Source organism: Myotis daubentonii, chromosome 3 (assembly GCF_963259705.1).
Source record: "Myotis daubentonii chromosome 3, mMyoDau2.1, whole genome shotgun sequence".
NCBI classification, from domain to species: domain Eukaryota; kingdom Metazoa; phylum Chordata; class Mammalia; order Chiroptera; family Vespertilionidae; genus Myotis; species Myotis daubentonii.
In genome coordinates, this window is record NC_081842.1 from 110084506 (window position 1) to 110101255 (window position 16750).

At 40.3% G+C, this 16750-nt stretch overlaps 1 long non-coding RNA gene across 1 annotated transcript in view; it reads right to left on the minus strand.

The window, feature by feature from the left end:
- The window catches only part of LOC132229355 (uncharacterized), a 446389-nt gene that overhangs the window by 223481 nt on the left and 206158 nt on the right, over positions 1 to 16750 (minus strand). The gene's annotated exons all lie outside the window — the stretch shown is intronic.

Sequence of the window (16750 nt, forward strand, 5' to 3'; positions counted from 1 at the left end):
GTCTCCTCTCTGGGTGTCTGGTTATGTGGCTCACTCTCTACCACATTGGCCAAACAGGACAAAATTCACCTTGACAAGACATGACACAAAGGGAAAAAGGCACAAATGTGCTCACAACACCAATAACCCCAATATAAGTGATCACCAGAGAAAACAGAAATAGGGGAGAGAAAAGAGAGCAAGAATGATAATGAAGAGAGAAAATATGGTTTGAGCGAAAAGAAAAAGGAAGAAATAGGAATACATATATCTACTTATATAAAAACCATGAGTGGTGTTCATCACATCCAGAAGAACCGCCGCGACCAAGTGAAAGGAAGTCAGTCCTGCAGGGGTTTTCTTGGCAACGGCTGTGCCCTCCTCCAAGCTGTTTCCTGGAGCTGTTTCCTGTATGGGTGGGCTTTGAGGCAGGAACCCTCCCTTGGAGCCTGGAGGCAGATCTTTCTAAAGTGTGCCACGCACCAGCATGGCCAGGGGAGAACCTGAATGGGGGCGGCTGAAAGGCTTAGAAAAGACAGACAAGAGGATGAAAGCCGGGACTCAGTGGGACACTGCTTCTCTGAGAGACAGCAACCAAGCCCACAGCCATGCCTTTATTTTATAGCAGATGCTATGAGGCAAAGTAAGGGTGTGACCAAGATGTTTACAACATTCTCCTGGGTTTCAATCCTACTCAATTACATGCACCTGAACTCTATCAAGCCTACATCACTCAGACACGTGGGGCCACGTTTTCCGACCATAGGTTCAAGCTTACAACTACAGCTGTTGGCTATAATTGTGCTGGGAGGGCCCTGCCCTCCAAGCTGGGACTTGCACGTGGCAATGAGAGGACTGTGCCCTCTCATCAGTCCAAGGCTTGAACCTGTCCAAAACACTGGTGTTGTGCCTGCAACCAAGGTACATGCCCTTGACCAGAATCAAACCTGGGACCCTTTAGTCCTCAGGCCAATGCTCTATCCACTGAGCTAAACCAGTTAGGGAAATTAATTTCCTTTTAATGTGCACTAATTTCATGCACAGGGCTACTAATATATATATATATATATATATATATATATATATATATATATATATGGAGGAAACACCAGATGACAAACAGATAAATCAAAATATACGAACACCAAATACCCAGGAAAGAGGGTGGAGTAAGAATCTGTAGAGGCCAAGCTTATATACAGAAAGTATGGTTAAGGAATTGGATGAATATGGGGAGGACCTCAGTTCAGTACAGAGGAAGTAGACACAGGATGAGTGGATAAGAAGAAAGAGAAAGAGAAGAAAAAAATATAATAAAATAATTTTAAAAAAGGATAAAATAAAAAAAATTAGAATGATGAAAAAATAATGTGAAAAGAAATAGAAAATAAAGAAACAAAGGGCAAAAAGGAAAATAAAGGAAAAATAAAAAATAGATAACAAAATAATAATAAAATAAAATAAAAATGAGAAAGTGAAGTTTTATTCCTTTCCGCTGGGTTTTAATTCCCCATGAGGGCTGATTTAAGATTTCACTCTTCTGTACTGTCTTCCACTTCTCAGGTTCCTGTTCCTGGGACTGAATGGCCTCTCTTTAGGCCAGTCCCTGAGGACTCTCAGGGACTATTCAAATGTTTTTTTTTGTACCACTCAGGTTATAGTCTGGGTGTGGCTGTATTGGTTGCTGGAGACTGCAGGGAGGAGCTATATCTTGCAGAGAAAATGGCTGCCTAAGTCCAGCAAGTCAGGTTTGACTCAGCGCAAGACTCTCCCCGACCCTCTCCTCTCTTCAGCCTCTCCCCAGACTCCACAAATCCGCACCTCCACCTGCACTTCAACCATGGGTGAGTGTTAGTATTTGAATGGTTCTATGAACTAGGTTTAGTGAATAAAAGCAAAGACCAAAAAGGAGGGAAAGAGCTGTGCCACTGGCAGCCCCTCTCCCCGTGGCAAGGCGCGGCTTGGGTAGCCGTCTAGGCTGTCCCCTCTGGGATCAGTCTCTCTTGGTTATGGACTTAGATCTAGAATCCCCTGCCACCAGCAGTCCTGCAGACCTCCTTTCCACAGTCAGACTCTACACCTGTCCCAAGGGACTCAGCCTTGGTGCCATGTAGCTTTCTTCTGACCCTCTGGGCTCAGAGGTCTTACAGTTCTCTCCAGCCCAGATCCCTGATTTTACCATTCTTCAGGTGTCCTCTGCCCTTCCCAGCTGCAAATTGTCTCATCAGCCATGTCTACTTTGCCAATTCGGGGTGGATGTTATTAGATTTAGTTGCTTGTTCTATCTGCTCCAGGACAAGCCTCAGGACACGTCTGCCTATTCCGCCGCCATTTTCGGTTTATCCCGTTCCTCTGCACTGAGCAGATCCATGGAAAGATGAAAGCTTTAGGATGGCCACTGTCTCCTGCATCATGGTCAGGAGTCTGGCTAGCCCACAGCCAACTCTTCAGACTGCTGTGAAGTCAGCAGCCGTACCATGCAGCCCTCACTCTAAATTTCTTATTCATTTCTGGGTTCTCTGGTCCTTTTTGACATGTTCTCAGGCCAATTCAAGTTCCAAATCTCCCTTGACTTAAGCAATTTCTAGTGAATTTGGACTTGATTATGATTATTTGTAAAATTATAGGATTGGCTATAAATAATTAAAACTTCTCACACATGAAGATAATCATTTTTGTAGTATAAATTTTCCTAAGTTTAGTATGTATACATATTAATAAGATTTTGAAATAGTATGATCTGGAATAGTAAGATCAGTAATAATTGGCCTTGGCCAGTTAGCTCCGTTGGTTAGAGCATCATCCTGATATGTCAAGGTTGCTGGTCCCATCCGGGGTCAGGACACATACAAGAATTAAGCGATAAATGTATAAATAAATGGAACAACAAATTGATGTTTCTGTCTGTCTGTCTGTCTGTCTGTCTCTCATCTCTCTCTATCAATTAATAAATATTAAAAAAAAATATAATAGCCCTGGGTGGTGGTTGAGCAATGCCTTATGGACCTAGAGTTTGCTGGTTCTATTCCTGGTCAGGGCAAATGAGTGGTTTGTGAGCTTAGTCCCTGGTAGGGGGTATGCAAGAAGCGAGTGATTATATTATACTCTCACATCGATGTTTCCCTTTCCCTCTCTCTTTCTCTCTCTCTCAAATCAGTTAAATCATATTTAAAAATTTTAAATAATAATATAATAATAATAATTGAAGTCAAAAGATGATAAGCTAAATGGACCACTGTGATTCATTATAGGCTGCATTCCAGTGCTTTTTATTTTACTTTTTCAGAAACTTGAACACCTAGATCTGCTCCTCTTTAATGGTCAGAAATGTCCTTAGCAATGGTAATAGGTCACTTAGATGTTTTAAAAACTAACATATCATCTAATGCTTCAAAACACAGCTCATACCAATGAAATATAAAATAATCTCCGACTTTTGATCTTTTCCTTCATGAAATCCTTCTCTGGTATTCTAGACTCTAGCTCTTTTTTATGTTCCCAGAAAACCCTGGTGCATTTTTCATTTTGAATTGTGGTTCTTCGTTTGCTTGTTTGTCTCCCAAGCAGACTAGGAAGTGTTAAGGAAAGTGTACTATGCATCTCACACACAGCATATACTTCATAAATTAATTGAGTCAATGACCTCAGGCAGACATAACTTTTTAAAAAGTTTTTGAAGTTAACAAGTAGTTCTGAGACACTGAGAGTTTTGTTAGACATTTTAAAAGGAGTGTGAATTAATTGTTAATGTGATTTGTTTGTTCTTGTTTGTGATTATTATCTTAACTCCAAGTGTACATATATATTAGGTTTGAAAACTATTCTATTATTTTTTGAACTTCAACAGGGCTATTCTGAGTATTTAAAGGCTGAAGTAGCTATTGGAAAATTGTCAGATTTCTACACAACATGCATTAATTTATCTGTTCATAGAAGTGCTTATATATCATATAGGTGCATATACACATATCTATAACTCATGAATCTACTAACAAAAACTATATTTCCATTTTGTGAAAATACTTTTCTACAGACACTGTATCTCAGGAAGACACAAGGTCTTTCTTCACTAAAAATCTTCATATCTTACAATAGAAAACAAACAAGAATCTAATTAATAAACTTGTAATAAATTATTTCCATATATGATATACAAGTAAAGCAAAGAATCTAAATCTGAGGAGCACATAATTTTAAAAATTAAACCCAAATATAACTTTAAATAATAGTAGAGAAGATAATAATTATCACTGAAATAAAATCAATCTATATAGTTTCAGAGTATATCCAAACACTGTATTTTTAAATGAGTATATAATGATGATTGGCTATTTGAAAATTGACCATCAAAATAATAAGAAAAAATTAGAAATCTCACAGAATACCTCAAATTTTACATCTCCTGAAAAATATTTTTTTATGTTTAAAATTAAACTTAAAAATTAATCTTGTCTTTGTGTATTACTGGTCATGGAAATTTATAACTAGCAATTACAATAGTAACCTAGTTATATATCCTGTTTTTCTCAAGAAATTCATGAAGCCAGAATGAGGTTCTTTCTAGTCATTCCCCAGATTTGCCTTGTTTCTACGTAATTTTCTGACTTGTAGCCATGTATACCTTGTAATCATTTTGAACGTAGTATTACAATAATTTTTAAGAATATATTTAAATACCTTATTTTTTATTTTAATTTGTTGTAGCGTAGGTATCTCATCCTTGATAATTGTAAGAAACACCCTTACTTCTCCCTACTCCCTTCTATAGGCACTGTAAAATCCAAAGCATCCATCACTGAATTGGGAAAAGGCAGACAAATGGAAACTCTCTTTCAGTGTTAAGTATATAGAATAGAGTACTGTTTCCCAATAAAAATAACCTAATTACTTTTCTTGAATTCCATATAGCATAAGCCAGTCACTTGGTAGGTATTAAAAAAATACTTGATGATTGACTCTTTAATTCACACTAAAGTCAAAAGAATACTGGAAGAGCAGCATTCAGCTTCCACCTACAGACTCCATTACCCAAGAGAAAAATGTCATCATCTGGTACCTTCATTGCTGATGAGACTACAAATTTCAGGAGTCAATTAGGTAATGTGTCAAAAGTCCTTTTTTTTCTTTTCAGTACATACCCTTTGACCCAACAATTCTACTTACGGGAATGTTTTAAGTAAGCAACCAGGCTAGTATGCAAAAGTATGAGAATGTTAGCAGATTGTTGCATACATTCATGAAAGCTATCAACCAAAATTTTTAACCAGAAATTGACTGAAGTAAAAAATTGTTATGCAATCAACTAATGATAATATGAATAAGGAAAGAAGTTGAGATATATTGCTGAGTAAATAGACAGTATTATACAGCAGAATGCATAGAACATGAGCCTGGTTATGTGCATATATGCTATGGCAAAGAAGGCAGTGTGCACATCAAACCTGCTTTCTCTCCAGACTGGTCATATATTTAGACTCCATTTCCCAGTGTAAACACTGAGGTGATTCACTATTTTTTGGTCTGAAATGTAAAAACATCTCAGTTGCCATTTTCTCTCGCTACCCCCTGGCTAGAGGTAGGTGGTCATGAGTCTCCATGAGCAGGTGTTAATAAGGGCCCTAAGTGACTGCATGGAGCAGAGCTTCACTGCACGGCCACCCCCACTGCTGGTAATCCTCTCCGGAGTTAGGAATAAACTACTGTCAAAGTCAATGATAATTTATTTTTAAATAAATTGTTATTGTTCAGATTATTATAGTAGTTCCTCTTTATATACCCCCATAACTCCCCTCCACTCAGTTCCCACCCCACCCCCTGCCTTTATCTCTACCTCCCCCACCACCACTGTCCTCATCCATAGGTGTATGATTTTTGGCCATATTCTTCCCGCACCCCCCACACTCCCTTTCCCCCAAGAATTGTCAGTCCACTCCCTTTCTATGCCCCTGATTCTATTCTATTCACCAGTTTATTTTGTTCATCAGATATTTTATTCACTTGACTTTTAGATTCACTTGTTGATAGATATTTATTTGTTGTCACTTTGTTGTTCATAATTTTTATCTTTACTTTTTCTTCTTCTTCCTCTTCTTATAGAATACCATTCAGCATTTCATATAATACTGGTTTGGCGGTGATGAACTCCTTTAGTTTTTTCTTATCTGTGAAGCTCTTTATCTGATCTTCAATTCTAAATGATAGCTTTGCTGGGTAGAGTAATCTTGGTTGTAGGTTCTTGCTATTCATCATTTTGATATTTCTTGCCACTCCCTTCTGGCCTGCATAGTTTCTGTTGAGAAATCAGCTGACAGTTGTATTGGTACTCCTTTGTAGGTAACTGTTTTTCTCTTGCTGCTTTTAATATTCTCTCTTTGTATTTTGCCCTTGGCATTTTAATTATGATGTGTCTTGGAATGGTCCTCTTAGGATTCCTTTTGTTTGGGGTTCTCTGCACTTCCTGGACTTGTAAATCTATTTCTTTCACCAGATAGGGGAAGTTTTCTGTCATTATTTCTTCAAATAGGTTTTCAATATCTTGCTCTCTCTCTTCTTCTGGCACCCCTACAATTCTGATGTTGGTATGCTTGAAGTTGTCCCAGAGGCTCCTTGCACTTTCTTCATATTTTTGTATTCTTTTTTTTCCTTTTGCTTTTCTGGTTAGGTTTTATTTTTCTTCTTTTTCTTCTTTGTATTTCAAATCATTGACTTGATTCTTGGGATCCTCTAGTCTGCTGTTGGACCTCTGTATATTATTCTTTATTTTAGTCATTGTATGCTTAATTTCTAATTGGTCTTTTTTCATATCCTTGAGGTCTCACTAGATTTTTCAGAGGTTTCCAGAAGATTCTTGAGTAGTCTTATAACCGTGGTTTTGAACTCTATATCCAGTAGTTTGCTTTCCTCCATTTCTTTCATTTGTGACCTGTTTCTTTGTCTCTGCATTTTGGCTGCTTCCCTGTGTTGATAGAGTAGCTTTGTGTGCTAGGTGTCCTATAGGACCCAGTGGCTCAGCCTCCCTAATTACCTGAGGTTGACACTCTTGGTACATCCCTTTGTGGGCTGTGTGCACAGTCTTGTTGTAGTTAAGCCTTGATTGCTGTTGATATCACTGATAGGAATTGACCTCCAGGTCAATTGGCTATGAGGACCAATTGTGTCTACAATGGGAGAACTTCTGTGCTGGAGACACCCTTATAGTGCAGGACTTGCTTCAGTGGGGCTTTGGTGCTCACTGAGTCTGCCCCCTGAATGTGTCGCTTATGGATGTGAAGAGTTGTAATCTGGAAGGTCTCACTCTGACCACTGGGTACACTGGCTCTTGGATCTCCAAGGAGGTGCAAAGTCTGCCACTGCCTGAGGCCACCCAGCAGGAGCTACAGAGAGATCTGCAGATTCCTCCTTTTTGTTTGGGGTTTGGAGGTGCCCAGATGAGGCACAGCTGTGAAGTAATGCAGGCTGCTGACAAGCCTCAGGCCTTCTTTTGGAAGCTCTGTTTTTCTCTGACTCAGCTGCAGTTTGACATATTTTTAGGTAGAGAAAGGCCAGGCCATTAGTATGCAAAAGCCTCTGTGCACAACTTGGGTGGAGTTGTAAATTGAGTGGGGCATGGTTTCAGGGAGTCATGGAGCAGTACAAACAGCTATGGTTGATGTCGGCCCTCCCCCAATAGGTCCCTGGTTCTCTATGTCCCTCAGCCCCTTGCAGGAACAATGAACACTGCAAGCACCTCTGCAAGAAAGCTGCCCTCATGTTCCAGCCCAATGCCAGACAGTATAGTTTCTCTCCGTATGAGTCTGGGTCCCCAGATTCTCACCCAGGACTGGATTTCAGAGCAGTTGGAATCTTGTAACTCCCTCCCGATTGAAAAAGACAACAGCGTACCCAGCTGTCAGCCCCTTTTTTGCGTGCCTCCGTACCTCCACACTTCCACATCTCTGTACCTCCTATCAGACTCAATGCGCTTTTCTCTTTCCTTGTAGTTGTAGAATTTCCACTCAGCCAACCTCCCCGGGGTTCTGGATGCTATTCGTTTTGTCTTTTATTCGTAGTTTTAATGTGGTTGTACGCGGCAACAAGTTCAGGTGTTTATCTATGCTGCCATCTTGATTGTCCCCCCAAAGTCACTGATCATTTATAAGGTATTTGTTTCAGGAGTTATGATATCCTGACTAATATCATCCATAGAAAAGAGTAAAAAATTATACATGTTGAAATACTAACAGTAGTAATAATTGAGCTTTTATGTGACATTTTTCTTACTTAAACATATATCTACACTAATAAAGGAGAAACATGCAAATTGGTGTCACTCTGCTATACCCACAAGCCACGCCCATCAACCAGTCAGGCACGAGTATGCAAATTAACCCATCCAAGATGGCAGCAGACATGAATCTGGAGTGAGCAAGAGGCTTGGGTTGCCCCCATCGATGGAGAAAGCCAAGATTCCCGCCGGCCCTGGCCGGCCCTGGGCTCCACTCAAGGCTACAAAGTTTCAATTAGAGAAGATAAATAAATCCCAGATACCTGCTTCCCTCTGCTCATGGAGGCGCTGAAAAAATAAAAGAAAAAAAGGAGGGCCTGGGAGCTTGGGTTCCTGGGGGCTGTGGCCAGCCTTCAAACAGCCATTAGCCCCTCCCCCAGCCTGGCCACACCCTCATGGGGTGAAGGTCCCCGCTGGGGGGCTTAGCCAGCCTGAAAACAGCCATCAGACTCTCACCCAAGCTGGCCAGGCACCCCAGTGGGTCCCCCCACCCTGAAGGCGGTGTGGCCAGCCTGCAAACAGCCATCAGCCCCTCACCCAGGCTGGCCACACACCCCCAGTGGGGATCCTCACCCCATGGGGGCATGGCTGGCCTGCAAACCACCACAGGCTCCTCGCCCAGGCCGCCCCACACCCCAAGAGAACCCCCACCCTGATCTGGGACACCCTTCAGGGCAAACCAGCTGGCCCCCACCAGTGCACCAGGCCTCTATCTATACTAATAAAAGGGTAATATGCTAATTAGACTCAGAGACCTTCCAAGAAATCTTCCGAACATTCTTCTGGACAAAGCCATGTTGGTGGGGCCAAGGTAGAGGCAGTTAGAGGCCAAGAGGGGAGGGCAGTTGTGGGTGATCAGGCTGGTGGGGGGCAGGGCCATTGGCAGTAAGCAGACCAGCAGGAGGGCCAATTGGGGGCAAGAAGGCCATCAGTGGGGGTCAGTTGGAGGTGATCAGGACAGTGGGGGGGGGCAGTTTGGAGTGAGCAAGCCAGCAGGGGGCAGTTGAGGGCATGCAGGCCAGTGGGGAGGGAAAGTGGTGGTGAGCAGGCCAGCAGAGGGGCAGTTCGGGTGAGCAGGCTGGCAGGGGAGGCAGTTGGGGGTGAGCACAGTGGCACAGGGGGCAGTTGGGGGTGATCAGGATGGCAGGGGGCATTCGGGGGCAAGCAGGCTGGTGGGGGGCAGTTTGGGGGTGAGCAGGCCAGCAGGCAGAGTGGTTAGGGGCAATCAGGCAGGCAGGCAAGTGAGCGGTTAGGAGCCGGCAGTCCCAGATTGTGAGAGGGATGCCCGACTGCCGGTTTAGGCCTGATCCCTGTAAACCAGCAGTAGGACATCCTTTGAGGGGTTCCAGATTGGAGAGGGTGCAGGCTGGGCTGAGGAACACCCCCTCCCCCATGCATGAATTTCGTGCACCAGGCCACTAGTTTTGTAATAAAAAAAGCATTTTAGAAAAAGAAAATCTTTGCTAATAAAAACTTTACAAATGGGATTTTTTACCCCTAAATACATGATTTCCAAGTATCTATACTAATAAAAGGGTAATATGCTAATTAGACTGGCCATCTTCCGGACGTCCTTCCGGACAAAGCCTCAGTGGCAAGGGCCAAAGCAGAGGCAGTTAGGGGCGATCAGGCCCACAGGGGAGGGCAGTTAGGTGTGATCAGGCCAGCGGGGAGGAACAGTTAGGGGTGATCAGGTCGGCAGGGGAGCGGTTAGGGGAATCAGGCTGGCAGGCAAAGGCAGTTAGGGACAATCAAACAGGCAGGCAGGTGAGCAGTTAGGAGCCAGTGGTCCTAGATTGCAAGAGGGATGTCCCCCAAGGGGTCCCAGATTGGAGAAGGTGCAGGACAGGCTGAGGGACCCCCCATGCATGAATTTCATGCACCAGGCCTCTAGTCTATATGTATAAAAGCCCAGTGACCCAGTGGCAGAACAACCAGAATGACTGGTCATTATGACACACATTGACCACCAGGGGGCAGTTGCTCAATGCAGGAGCTGCCCCCTGGTGGTCAGTGTTATGCCCAGAGTTCGGGGTCCCCAATAATCCACCAGCAGGGAGCCTCTTCCGATGCAAAAGCAAAGAGTCTTTATTAATCAAACCTAGGTTTGGCTCCCACCCTCTGTCCGACGCAGCGGTAAGGCGAGAGAGCGTGTCCCAGGAGAACAAAGGTTATATAGGGTAGGTTATTTGGGTGGGCTTTAGGGGTGACGTGAGTCACAGAGATTGGTCATTTAGGTCAGGGTTTTACAGCATAAGGGTCAGGAAGTGACCAACACATTCTGAAGGTTAGAGCCGTCCTCTTTATTAGGCCTTTAGCTACATTCCTGGAGCTTCATTGGCCCACTCAGGTGGTGGTTGGGGGAGTTAGGACAATACCAGCATTCTTGTGGTCACTCTCAGAAAGGAGGGGGGGGGCTCGGGCTGAGGGCCCAGCCTTGCAAGACAAGATAGAGGAGAGGGAGGAGAGTGTGTATCTGCTTCGTCCTTGAAGAGGGAGGAGGGTGTGTTTCTGCTTGGTTCTTTCAGTCAGCGCACTACCACCGTGAGAGCGCCGCTCAGTTGACTGGGATGAATGGAGTTCCCACAGCGGGCCAATCCCTTCAGGTCATGCCCCCCACCAGTGCACAAATACGTGAACTGGTACTCTAGTAGTAAAATGAATGCCTATCTTCCATTACCATACTACATTTATGAAATATAAGGAAAGTACAGAATTTCATTAATGCTTCTTAAATTATGCGATATTCTGATGAGATCATCTTCTTCAGAAAATGATTTAAACATAATATGTAATTAGTTGCTATATAGGAGCATTTTTACCTTGGTTAATGTTTTTTGTTTTATTTCTCCCTTGGTTAATGTTCTTAACAAAGCCATAATTATCCTCTCAATTGTGGCTAATATAGAGCAAAACTCTACTGTGAGTCCACTCTCATTTCTCAAATCCTGAACAAATGAAAAGCCATCCTGCACCATCTTTCCAACATCTCCACATGTGTCCACATTATCTTGACTAAACATGTCAGACCTGACAAATTCTTTAGCTCTTAGAATGACGTTAACTCCATTTTTAAGCCTTCTGATATACCAGTCAAAACTATGTTAATGTGATTTACAGTAAAATTAAACATTAAAACATCATTAAAATAATGATAGGTTTAAGATCTTGAACTAGAAATGCAAAGAAAGGAAGGCCATGCTTTGCTCAGGAGCTCAGTGAGCCTGGATCAGCCAGCTCTGTCTTGGCTGGAGCCTCAGGGGATCTTCTGTCAGGGACACCTCAGCTAAAGCCAAACAATAGCCAACTGAGCATTTCAGAGCATTTATAGTCTGTGCATAAAAACATTCTAGAAATTGTTTTGATTTGCAAAAACAAGAAATGGCATTTTTGTCTGTCTTACTTTGCTTTTGCACAAGAATTATACACTTCACTTACTTTTATGCTAGACTCACTTTACAGATGAGGAAACTGAAGTTTAGTTCATGTCAGTATTACAAGCTTGTAGGGAACAGAGGTGTAACCCTTCTACTTCCACCATCATAATCCAACTCAGGCAGCCTTTTTCACTGCTTCCTTCTCTTTCTTCCATGAAAGTCCTTTCCAGAAAAATACATCACATAAATCTTAGCTCCTGCCCACTCTGATGCTTTTTGAGAACTTCTGGCTCACTATCTTCTCCCACCTTGCTTCTCCCATCTGTGCCAGTTCAATCTGCAGATTTTACTTAAGTTGTCTGTTTTTCTTTGAAGGTCTTTCTGTATTTCCTAGGCTGAATTCTCATCACTCAAAACCTTTCATTTCCATATGACTGTCTGCAAGCCATAATATTACCTTTGACCAATTTGTGAACCCTCAGGAACAAAACATGTACTGTATATGCAGCATTATTTCTCTAGAGCAGTGGTTCTCAACCTTGGCTGCACATTAGAATCACCTGGGAATCTTTTTAAAATCCTGGATTTAAAAAAGATTCCCAGGTGATTCTAATGTGCAGCCAAGGTTGAGAACCACTGCTCTAGAGTCTAATGTAATGCTTTACTCATTAGAAGTTCTAAAAAATAAATATATAAATGAATGATATAAGCTACTCTACTTTTAAAAAGATAGTAAATGAAATCCACAATGTCTGAAGGATTTCTTACAGTGTGTCACAATATTTCTGGTTCTGTTAGAATGGTCATTTCAATGTATCCCTATCTACTAAGAATATCTTTCTTACCCTGGCTTAGCCTAGCCAGCATTAAAGGTTTTTAACTGAATCCCACACTTATCTCAAAGCTGGAACTGAAAAGATTTTTCTTTACAAAATGACCCAAGTCCATTTTTCTTAGGAGTAAATGCAGGCACTAAGTGAATAAACCTCAGTCATCCATTCTTTCTAACATTATTAATGAACATATGCTAAGTCTCAGGAATGTGGGTTCTAATGATCCAAGAGTATTTCAATCTAGTTTAATCCAGTTTCTACAGTTAAACAAGTCAGAGACTAATTAGGAAGAAAAATATTTAAAACGCAATTATAAAACAATGAAGGAGTGCAGTGGATATTAAGGGGGCACAGAGTATACTGACTGGAGGTGAAGACATCAAGGAAGGCTTCCTAGAGGAGGCAATCCTTGATCTGAGCTTTAATAACAAGCTTGTGTTTGATAAACCAAAAAAGAGGCTGAAGTTCCAAGAACAGGAGAGATGATATGCAAAGCTATAGAGTTGAGAGGGAAAAACACACACAAGTATGAGGGGAGAATAATAGGACCTTCATGGCTAATGGAACATAAAAATATGAGAGCAGAAAGACTTAAAAGAGGCAATAAGTAAAGCAGGAAAGGAGACAGCAAGCAAGGGATCACTGTATATGTTAGAGTTTAGTCTTTAATTTTGAAGAATTATTATGTACACAAAAATCTATTTTTGAGACAAAGATTTATCATTAAAATTTTATATACTGCCTAGTACTGCAGGATCTGATTATTTTATGCCTTGTATTATTTGGGAGGGAATATGGATCTCATCATTTAGATCTTGAGTTCTTTTTATTTCTTTCTAGGACAAAATAATGCACTTCTTAGATTCTTGAAGGTAACTTCTATGTATAAATAATTATTTTCTCAACCATGTTGGTTCTGTTAGTGTTCTCTCACTTTCTTGCATGCTTTCTCTCTCACTATAGATATTGTTGTTTCTCTTTTTTTCTTTACCAACCATGTGGCTTCAATGTCATTTCCACATATAGGCTTAGTAACCATCTTTGTTTCTCCTGAAATGGTTTAGTAGGCCAACAATATGGAATGTTGGGTCAGAATACAGCTCTCTACTGCCTATCTCCATGCGTCAGGCATTATCTTTCTCAGTTGTCATATTGGCACTCAGAAACACATCTGGGACATCAGGCTGCCCTGAGTCCTGAAAGAGTGGGACATAAACCAAATTTTGGAATCATCTGTTAATAGTAATCCATTCAATATACACCTGGAGTGATTTAGTGATTTTTTTTTTATTTTTTTTTAGTGCTGTGCTAAGCAACGGCAATGCAGTTTGATAGAGCTGCCCCTGAAATATAATAAAGAGCAGGAGACATGCTCCTCAGAATGTGTTTCTGAATTAAAAGCCAATTGTTTCTGAGTTCTCTGGGAAACCCAGTGGAGAGAGCTGCTTCCCCCATGGCTGCTAGCAAAACTGAGCATATCATTAATCTATGCTAGTTAGCCATTTACTTCCAAGTGCAACTTGAAGTGTACTGAAAAAAATGCAAAACTTTATATTATGTTTGGTCCCACCTAACATAGCACATTCAAGCCTGTATACTCTTCCAGTAGTGAAAATGAAGTTTCACTGCTAATAGGTTCAAAACATAAAAACCATGTCACTGGAAGATGTGTGATTCGTAACTCCCGTTCTCCTTGGTTTACCCTTAGGAGGTAAAGTATAAAATTTTGTCTTTTTTATTTAAAAACATAGCATTTGGGGGGAGAAAAATCTAAAATATTAATTTTTATTACTTTACTTGCAGTTATTATTAAAAGCATCTAAATATTCTTAATTTTACATGAAATTAGTAGCTCTAGTACTTACATTTTCAGAGTAAGAGAAAATCCAAGAGTATTTTAATCTAAACACTCAGGGGAAATTATTTGATGATAATGTTAAAGTCTAGCTTCATATTATTTAATTGAATCATGCTTTATTTAAACAAGAAATATTACAAAAGTCACTTAATAGTCCCTTCAGTAACTTAAGGCTGAAACTTTCATTTTAAAATACACATTGATTTTATTATTTCTCCCACCCTTGTTGAAGAGCATATTTTGCAGATTCAATGGACGTTTCCAAAAAGATTCAACATTTACATTAAATCACTCATCATATAAAATGAGGTTCTATATTTCAAAACATATTGGCTAATATTTCGCTACCATAGTCATGATCTTAATTTGAAAGTTTTTTAGTTATACTCATTACTGCTGACCTGTCTTCATTGAAAACATCAAAATAAATGTGAAATAAGCTTTTGAAATAATAATGTCAACTATTGGTATAAACTGTATTTATGATCAAAGAGCATAAGTTTAGAAACATAATTAGATGTTTTCTTAAGTACTAAAACCTCAACCCACACTTTTAAAAAAAATTAAATTCTCTGGATACTTCTGCATCACCTAGATAACATAGTTCAGTTTCCCCTAATGGCCCAACTCCTAAAACCTAATCCAAGTTAAATCCTATTTTAATTTATGAAAATGAAGAGGCTATTTTCATAGATTAAAATGTATACAACATCTGCATTATAGCTCCTATCTGTATTCCCTTTTAATGATAATAGTGTTTATGATATGGCTGAATAATTCATTTGTCTGCACTATTAGGGAAATTCTATATTTTCTAGAAAAATTTTGCTTTTAATTAACATGTATTATATGACATCAGAATTTTTCTTCTTTATTATGCCAAGGAAGCAGGCGGATGCTAGAGCTCTTTGCTCTCATGTAAACATTTCCTGTGACATGAATATAAATAGCTTTGTGCCCTAGAAAAGTCTGTTATTATAAATAGCACTAGAGGCTTGGTGCGGTGCACGAAAATTCATGCACTTGGTGGGTCCCTCAGTCTGGCCTGCACCCTATCGCAGTCCAGGAGCCGTCAGGGGATGTCCATCTGCCAGCTTAGGCCCACTGTCGGACATTCTTAGTGCTGCCGAGGAGGCAGGAGAGGCTCCCACCACCACTGCTGCACTTGCAGCTATCAGCCCGGCTTGTGGCTGAGTGGAGCTCACCCTGTGGAGCACACACCCTGTGGGAGAGCTCTGACCTCCAGGGGACCGCTCCTGTGTTGAGCGTCTGCCCCCTGGTGGTCAGTGTGTGTCATAGTGACCGGTCATTCCCAGTAGTTCTTCTGTTAGGGTAAATTTGCATATTACCCTTTTATGATATAAGGTAAGGTTTTAACTCCTGAACCATGAAGAATATAACAAAAACCAGTTTGCCAAACAAGTAATTGTAAACATTTGGTATACCCATAAATTAAGACAAAGATGATCACTGTATCTGGTTGTTGCTTTTTTAAGTAGCCAACTCAATTGTAATAATTTCATTGTTTCACATCTATTTTTTCAACAGCTGAGTTGAAGTCTCCCTGCAACCCCTTAACTCTGAGCACACAGATGTTTACATCAAGGCAAATGGCAGATGCATTCCACACCAATGCTTGTGTTTAGAGCATATGCCTTTTTCATTCAATCTTTCAATTTTAAAAATACACACTTTCACAAATGACATGGACTCTATCTTTTAGTTTATACTAAAAAACACAAAGTGATCCACAAAGGATAGAATTTTTATGACTTTTCAAAGGGCTTCTAACTCTTCTGAACCAATATAAGGTAGACATTACTTGTTAAATCATCCTAGGACAAGGAAACAGACACTTATTTGAGTTATTGTTAGATTCTTTGCATACAAGATCTAATATATGTATATAATATATATATATATTTTATTTATATATATATATATATATATATATATATATATATATATATATATATATATATATATATATATACAATGACAAAATGTTGAATTAGGAATTATTATCCTTGATTTATAGATGTAAAATCTATAGCTGTTGAAGATTTTGTAACTTTTAGCATTCATAATGGCCAGCAATCTGCACTAATAAAAGAGAAACATGCAAATTGGTGTCACTCTGCTACACCCACCAGCCAATCAGAGCAACTATACAAATTAACCCAACAAAGATGGCAGTTAATTTGCATACGCAGGCACGGAGCAAAAACTAAAGGCTCCGGCCGGAGTAAAGACTGAAGACTGAAGACTAAAGAGGCTTGGCTTCTCTGCTGCGGCTGCTCTTGCCAGTTTTATTCAACATAATACTAAAAGTATTAGAGCAATTAGGCAAGAAAAAGAAATAAAGACAGGAAGGACAGAAAGAAGTAAAGTTATCTCTGTTTGCTGATAATACGGTCTTAATCTATAAGCAATCATAAAT